This window comes from Mirounga leonina, unplaced genomic scaffold (genome assembly GCF_011800145.1).
Source record: "Mirounga leonina isolate KUSES-001 unplaced genomic scaffold, KU_Mleo_1.0 Mir_92, whole genome shotgun sequence".
Lineage (NCBI taxonomy): Eukaryota > Metazoa > Chordata > Mammalia > Carnivora > Phocidae > Mirounga > Mirounga leonina.
Window position 1 is genome coordinate 12,693,648 of NW_023270852.1, and position 9,004 is coordinate 12,702,651.

A 9,004-nucleotide genomic window follows, 5' to 3' on the forward strand; every position below is an offset into this window, starting at 1 on the left:
GCCTTTAGCAACGTATTAACATCAAGGCAGTTGAGTCCCTAGAGGAATGCCACTCTGCCTGTTTCAAGGACTTGTCAATGGGCTGTAGGTAGTAAGGAAATTTAATAATTTTTCTTCTGCCTTGGTTTCCCATGTCAAGCATCACAGGGTAGATTATAGTGTAAACCTTGACAGTTGGTTGTTCTTTTTTGCAACCCAAATGCCTGACTTAAGCTTTGATTACTGAGACATCCACTTCAAGGACAGCCATCTCCAAGAAATACATTGCCAGCCACATGTGTTAGATAAAGAGCCAGGCCACCTCCACCCCCAACTGAGGCTTTTTTGTTTTAGAGATCTTGGCTGATTTCCACTGACCATTTGGGTCACTTTTTTTTTTCTCTTCTCACACTTTAAATTCCCATTCTTATTTTTTTGTTGTTGTTTTTTTATTTTAAGTAGGCTCCACACGCAACATGGGGCTTGAACTCACAAGCCTGAGATTAAGAGTCACATGCTATACTGACTGAGCCAGCTAGGCACCCCCTGCTCTTATGTATTAAATTCACCAATACAGAGCGAGCCTATGCTCACTCTCTCTCTCCCAAATAAATAAATAAAATCTTTTCAAAACAAACAAACAAGTAAATAAAAGGGGCGTCTGGTGGCTCAGTGGGTTAAGCGCCTGACTTTCGCTCCAGTCATGATCTCAGGGTCCTGGGATCAAGCCCAGCATCAGCTCCCTGCTCAGCGGGGAGTCTGCTTCTCCCTCTCCCTCTCCCTCTGCCTCTGCCCTTCTTCATGATCTCTCTCTGAAACAAATAAAATCTTAAAATAAGTAAATAAATAAATACAAGGAAACTCTAGGCCCCCACCCTTGACCCCAATAAAAGTAGAACCCAGGCCAGTGTGCTTTCTCTACCAGTGCCCTCGCTGTGTAATTTTCAGGTTCTGTAAGAACTCTTTATTTTTTCAAAGCTCCCTCAAGGTGATTGCTGAAAGGCATCTTACATTCATAATAAGAACCACAGGAGCCAGGGCCAGTCCAAGCACAACATTGCTTATTGATAGGCTGAGACTGGTACAAAACACCCCTCCGTATCCATTGGGATCCTTTACTTACTTCACTGTGGCCTCTGCCCAAATATCACCTTGTAGATCTTTCCTATATAAAATAGCCCCTCCTCGGTGAGCCTGGGTGGCTCAGTCAGTTAAAGCATCTGACTTTGGCTCAGGTCATGATCCCCAAGTCTTCGGATGGAGCCCTATGTGGGGCTCCCTGCTGGGCGGGGAGTCTGCATCTGCTTATCCCTCTCCCTGTCTCTCTCTCTGCCCCTCCCCCCACCACTTGTGCCTGTGTTCTCTCTCTCAAATAAATAAAATCTTTAAAAAAAAAAATAGCCCCTCCTCTATCCTTCTCTATTCCCTTACCCTGCTTTATTTCTGCAGAGCACCATCACCATGTATCTCTCCATTTGTTTTCCTCCATCTCCCTGCCCTCCTTGGAATGTCAGCTCCATGAGAGGAGAGACTTGGTCTTGTTCACTGTTGGAGCCCTAGCACCTAGAACAGCCTAGCACACAGTAGGCACTCAGTGGACCTTGAGCTGATGTCTTGACCAAATCCCTACTGCCACCCTGCTGATCCAAGGCACCATCATCCCAAGCCCAGACTCTGAAGTGTACCAGATCCACCCGCCCCCCCACACCCAATCCCTCCTGCACACACCAGCCAGGAGATCTTTCAAAACTGCCAACTGAATCAGGTCACTCCACAGATTAAAACTCTTCAGTGATCAAATAATTTGATCATCCCTTGCAGTGATGAGGAATTCTGTGGAAATACTTTGTTAATTCAGTAGAAATAAGTGTTATGTTGGCTATATTAAGGTGAGAAGCCAAATTGTTTATCAGAGCCTGAAAAAGGCCATACTACTCTCGTGGTGTTAGGCGTTAGCTAGTGCTGCACCATCCCCTAGCTTTGTGGTTTCCTGTTGCAGGCAAGGTTGGATGCTAAAATCAGTGGATGACAGTGTGATGAGGATTGTGCATCATGTCAAACTATCTTCCCACAAAATACAAAGGGAGAACTAATAACTATATGGCGAGAAACCACCTTAACCAAATGATTGCTAGCAATAAGACATCGTGCACGTCACATACCCCTTGATATGATATACTCTGAAAGGGCCATCACTTCTCCGATTCTCTGGCCAAAATGTACTTGGATTATGTAAGATATCAACATTTGGGGAACATGGATGCAAAGAATGTGGGAACTCTCTTCACTACTTTTGCAATTTTTCTGTAAGTCAAAGATTATGCCAAAATGCAAAGTTAAAAAATCAAACCAACATAGTGGCTTAATAGCTCTCTTATTATACTTCAAGATTATATTGGGCAAGACTCAGCTGGATGATCCTTCTGCTCCATGTGGCAGTGACTAGGGTCACTTGGTAATGTTCAGCCCATGTCGGGGATGCTCTTGAACATCCAAGATGGTTTTACTCACGGGCTTGGACCTTCGGCAGGGGTTGCTGGAAGGCTGGCTTCAGCCAGGCCCCCTTTTCTCCATGTAGTCCATGGGCTTCTCGATGTGGCCTCTCCAGCAGGTCAGTCAGTCCTCTCACATGGTGGCTCAAGGGTCTAAGAGCCAATATTCCAAGAAATAGAAGTAGAAGCTGCTAGTCCCTGTCTTGATCAGTTTGGGCTGCTGTAACAGAATACCATATAGACAGGACGTTTAAACAACAAGTTTATTCCTCTCAGTTCTGAAGCCTGAAAGTCCAAGATCAAAGTGCTGGCATGGTGAGTTCTGGGGACGCCCCCCTTCCAGGTTGCAGACTGCCCCTTCCTTATTGTATCCTGACATGGTGGAGAGCAGAGAGGGGAAGCAAGCTCTCCCATGACCCTTATAAGGGCACTAACCCCATCTAACCCTAATCACTTCCCAGAAGCCCCACCTCCTAATATCACATGGTGGAGGGCAGGTAGGGGTTCAATACAGGAATGTTGGAGAGATGCAAACATTTAGTCCATCATCGTCCCTTAAGGCCTGGACCTAGAAACAGGCAAAGCATCAGTTTTACCATATTCTATTGGTCAGAGTAGTCTCAGGGCCTGTCCACGTTCAAGGGGAGGAGACATAGTCCTCGCCTCTCAATGGTCAAAGAATTTGTTCCCTTCTTTAACTCCCACATGGGAAAGGGCTTTTCCCCCTCCATTGCACAGGATGAGATTAATCTTAATCCTCGGTTCTGGGCATGCTCTCAGCATTGCTCCAGGCGTGACTGCCTTTATAGATTTGTGTCTTTCCTTAGCTTTTTTCAAAAAAGCAATGGAAATCTTATGTTTGTCCTTTTTGCATCATTTATGATGTGTATACCTGCTTCATCACATGGCTAGGAAGAACTGATGAAAAATCTAAGCTTATCTCTGGTTGGAATGGGGTAGCCTGATACCCTTATTTGTAAAATATTAGATTTCCTTTATTTGCATTATTTGGCAAAACATAGCAGAACCGGAAAAAAAAATGTACAGTCTAAAAGGTTTCTGGGGAGAGAAGCTCTGAAGGCTGGTCTGAAAAGTAAACATAGGGGGTGCCTGGGTGGCTCAGTCATTAAGCATCTTCGGCTAGGGTCATGCATGATCCCAGGGTCCTAGGATCGACCCCACATCGGGCTCCTGCTCAGTGGGAAGCCTGCTTCTCCCTCTCCCACTCCCCCTGCTTGTGTTCCCTCTCTCACGGTCTCTCTGTCAAATAAATAAATAAAATATTAAAAAAAGAAAAGTAAACATAGGATGTGTTTTCTTGGCTAAATTTCCTAGAGGTAAGGCAAGAAAATGAGACCATGTATCTGGAGATAGCATTACAGTGGGCTTTGCAGTTAAATCAGCTTGGGTTGAATTCTGACTCCTCTACTTTTCAGCTATTTGGGAATTCACCTGACTCCCAAGGTCTTGGTTTCCTCATCTGCATGTTGGGAATAATAATGTCAACATTGCAGTGACTTGCGAGAGTTACAAGACACAACAATGTAAGTAACACATCCATTATTCTAATTGCTGTAGCGTGGTTCTCAATATATAACTAGTGTGATTATGTAATTAATGTTTATTAGCTACAAAATACTTTCATTTACACCTTCAGACTACTCCTAAAGAAGGAAAACAGATGCATGTCCCAATTTAGGGAATGAAGATATTAAGACCAGCAGCACAGTGAAGATCACAGGCTGGTTCAATAGGAAGGCAGACTGCTGTTGACTGTGGTCTGGTACTCCGAGGTGATGAGGCCCCGTGCAGGCAGATGGGGCAAGGTGAGCACCTCATAACCAGACTCTGACCTTGTCACCTTAGATGTACCTGAGGCAGGACCATGTGCCGAGAACAGACCGAAACCACAGACCTTGCCCCCGGGAGAGACATTCTACTAGTTGAGTAAGTGATGACAGGATTTGGAGGTTTTCCCAAAATCATAATGGGAAGATATCAATGTACATTATTAAAAAAAACCAGAAGCAATACCATCTGTCTTCTTAGACTAACAGCAACTTTACTGTCTGCAATAATGTTTGAGAAATAGACTAAGGATCAAGCACTTTTAACTTGAAAAAATGAACTTTTCTTCCTGAACTTTTTTTTTTAAGATTTTATTTTTAAGTAATCTCTACACCCAACCTGGGGGCTTGAGTTTACAGCCACTCCCCCATCAAGAGTTGCATGCTCCTCCCACTGAGCCTGCCAAGAAAGTTAACCCTTTCTTAACCTTTTTATAATGGTTAATGAAAGAGTTTTTGCCCCAGAGAGCATTTTAATTAATTTCAGATCATAACAGGCATAAAGAAGCGACTGGAAGGTTAGGCCATCAGATGTGGGTAACTTGGTTCCATGAGGTTTTTGTTTGTTTTGTCAGAAGCATAAAGGTATAGTGAAACTACCCCCCAAAAGGGCAAAGTGTAGAACAGTATGCTATTGCTTATGCACAAAAATGGGATATACAATTGACCTTGAACAATGCAGGGGTTAGGGGTGCTGACACACACCCAGACTGCACAGTTGAAAATCTGCATGTTACTTTGGACTCCCCCAAAACCTAACCACTAAGAGCCTGCTGTTGACTGGAAGCCTTACCAGTAACATAAACAGTAGGTCAACACATATTTTGTATGTTATGTGTATTATAGACTGTATTTTATTTTATTTTATTTTATTTATTTATTTTTATTTATTTTTATTTTTATTTATTTTTTATTTTTTTAAAGATTTTATTTATTTATTTGACAGAGAGAGACATAGCGAGAGCAGGAACACAGGCAGGGGGAATGGGAGAGGGAGAAGCAGGCTTCCCGCCGAGCAGGGAGCCCGATGTGGGACTCGATCCTAGGACCCTGGGATCATGACCTGAGCCGAAGGCAGACGCTTAACGACTGAGCCACCCAGGCGCCCTATTTATTTTTTTTTAAAGATTTATTTATTTATTTGAGAGAGTGAGAATGAGAGAGAGAGAGTACATGAGAGGGGGTAGGGTTAGAGGGAGAAGCAGGCTCCTTGCTGAGCAGGGAGCCCGATGCGGGACTCGATCCAAGGACTCCAGGATCATGACCTGAGCCGAAGGCAGTCGCTTAACCAACTGAGCCACCCAGGCGCCCCTATAGACTGTATTTTAAAAAGATTTTTATTTATTTATTTTAGTGAGAGTTTGGAGAGACAGAGAAAGACAGCAGGGGGAGGGGTAGAAGGAGAGGGAGAGAAACAGACTCCCTGCTGAGCACGGAGCCAGATGCGGGGCTCGATCCCAAGACCCTGGGGACCATTTGACTTGAGCCGAAACCAAGAGTCGGACGCTCAACCAACTGAGCTACCCAGGTGCCCCTATATACTGTATTCTGACAATAAAGTAAGCTAGAGAAAAGAAAATGTTATTAAGAAAATACATTTACAGTATTATACTACATTTGTGCAAAAAAATCTGTGTATAAGTAGACCCATGCAGTTCAAGCCCATGTTGTGCAGATCTGAGATGGGTTGCAGAACTAGCAGGGTCCTCAAACTGTGGGTGAAATACCGCCAGTGAAATCTAGAAGGATACGTCCAGGGAGGGGTGGTGGATCCCACCAAGGTCACAGAGAAAGCTAGTATTGGAGTGCCCTTGGGAGGGGGGGAGGGGGTCTTGCCTTCTGGCCAACCTCTACACTTGCCTTATTGCTTGGCTCAGGTACCTTTAGGGATAAGCTAGGTGAGGACAGCAGAAGATCTGGGCTTGGCAGGGAGACCAGTGGAGAAACCCAGTGGAGAGTCTCGTGGCTCTGTGTCCACCTCTGACTACGGCTTTCTGGCAAGAACGGATGGACATGGCCTGGCCCATGACACAGTTGCTGCTTCTGGCTTTGGTGGCTGCTGTGGGGGGTGCCCAGCCCAGGACTCCGGGGGCTGGGATGGACCTGCTCAACGTCTGCATGGACGCCAAGCACCATAAGACAAAGCCAGGCCCCAAGGACAAGCTGCATGGCCAGGTAAGGATGGAGTGGGGTCACGGGTTGGGGAGAGAGCTGACCCTAAAAATGGAAGAAGTCGCGGAAGGGGAAGATCAACTTTGGGGAGCAATGGAGTCAGGAGGGTGGCTGAGGTGATCCCCCGGAGGCTACCAAATCTACTTATAGTGGGGGGACCATTTCTCTGGCCCCACTATGGGCCAAGTGCTTTCCTCACAACTCATCAGTGAATATGCCCAGAGGGCCGACTTGGTAGGTGGATGGTTGTCTCTACTTACACAGGAGAGAAAATAGGAAATGAGGTCCACAGAGGGCAGAGGTACAGTGTGCACGTCCGTGTACGTCTGTGCATACATACACCGTGGGAACTGAGAGGCTAGACATGAGCAGGGGCTAGGACAGAGTCGGGCAGTGCCTTTGCCAGCCTTAAATATGCCCCTGGCCCAGGAAGCTCAAAAGGTACAGGAGATTCAGGTCCCTCAAGGTCATGATGCAGCAAACACGGAGGAACAGTCCAGGTCCTCCACCCCCATTAGGTGTCGAAGAGACAGTGACAAATCAGATAACACTGGGAAGACTTCCCAGGAAAGGTGCCATCAGCCTTGGCCTTGGAGGATGAGTAAGAGTTTTCCAGGAAGACAAAGCAGGAAAGGGCAGCCTGGCAGAGAACAGCTGGTACACGGGTGGGAGGGTGAGAGCATGGGCAGTGGCGAGCGTAGTGTGACCAGAGCCAAGGATGTTGCTGCCCACAGAGAAGGGGAGGCGAGGGAAGCCCCTGAAGCAGCTCGGAAGCTGAGCCTACCGTTGAACTCCAGGCTCCCGACAGATGCCGGTCCTTCATTCCCCCTGGTCTCCTCCTCTGCTCCCCACGAAGTCTCACGTTGCTGGAGGACTGGGATGTCCTCAGGGAAAGCTGGCCTGGACTCACCCAGAGGCTAGAAGTGAAGAGCGGGAAGCCCAGAGCCCCATGACTTCTGAGTCATTTCCGACTTCTCATTTGTGGTGGTGGTGTGTGTGCGCATGCGCTAAAGTATACCTTGTATAAAAGTTGCCATTTTAAGCATTTCTAAGTGTCAGGTTCGATGGCCATTCATATTGTTGTCACCATCACCATCCATCTCCATAACTTTTTCTGAAAGATTGCTTTATCTTCAGAACTTTTTAAGTTCTAGAAGTTGCGTCTAAGACCCCTTGGGAGCACTTCTTCTTGCCAAGAAATGGCATGCAGACTTTTGAGGGAGTCATTTGCTTGTAATTCTCAGGGACAGGGGCTATAATGGGAGTGCTTATCTGTGTCAAGCCCCCTACTAGAGGCCAGCAAGTGCTTTTCAGTATAATCATTCACTCTTTTGGAGGCAGGAACCACTGAGTCTGGTTGGCAGGTCAGGGATGAGGTACATGGGGTCATGCAGAGCCACCAGGAGTTGGGGCATCTGAGGAGGGGCCTGCGTGAAGTCAGGGAGGCCTGGAAGCATGTTCGATGTAGCTGTGCTGGGGGTGGGCTAGGTTGTTGGACAGAGGTAGGTTTGGTTCCACCCTCTTGGATTTTCCTTAGTTTCTCCTGAGTGCCCAGACCTGTCCCATGTCCCCTGTCACTTGACCCTGGGTGCTAGAGTTCGTCTCAGAGATTTTAAGTGACTGCCTCATAATCACTCAGCTCCGGAGCTCCAGCTTGGAACTATTTCTACCGAGAAAGCTTCACCACTTCCACTGTCTTATCGGCCTTGAATTTACCTCTCTGGGATGGTCTCCCACATCGAGTCAGATCCACATTGGAGTTCGTGTGCAGGCCATTATGCCCTCTGTCCCCCCCCGCTTTCTGGGCCTATCTGGAGTCCCCTAGCCTGGGGATCCAGACCCTAGGACAGCCAGATCAGCCCCTTTCACCTCTGCCCTTACCACAGCTTGGGGCCAGGCTCTTCTCCTCCCTGCCCTGAGTTAAAATCTTCATCCCACCATTTACCAGGGTGCAGCTTATGTAAACTCTGTAACAGTTGAATGAATGATGTTTTCACTAGAGTGTTGAGGGCATAAAGTGCAAAAGCCTCAGGGACTTTGCACTTGCTGTTTCTGTGCCTACAATGTTCTGTGTCTTCCCCCTGCCCCCAACTAAAGCCATAAACTCCATAAAGGCAGAGATTTGATCTGTTTTGTTCACTGCTGTATTCTCAGCACCTAGCACGATGCGGGATTGATCATAAGTACTCAGTTAATATTGGCTGGATGCAAAATGAGTAATATAAATAACCCGAATCACGTGAAATAACTTTGTAAACTGTTTAGAGTTGTGAAAATAATTGCTCCCCCAGACAGTGGTTCCCAGGCCTCCCACATCCCCTGTTTTACTCTCTGTTAAAAACTCTGTTATAATTGCCTCTAGCCCAAGGGCCAGGCATAGCGACGCCCTCCCCAGCAAGGGTTCCTCTGGATGCCCTACCTGGGGCAGAGGAGCCAGAAGATGCGGGAGACAGCTGGGCGGGGGGAGGGGGGGCACTTAGTCTGGTGTCTTCCCCACGCAGTGCACTCCCTGGA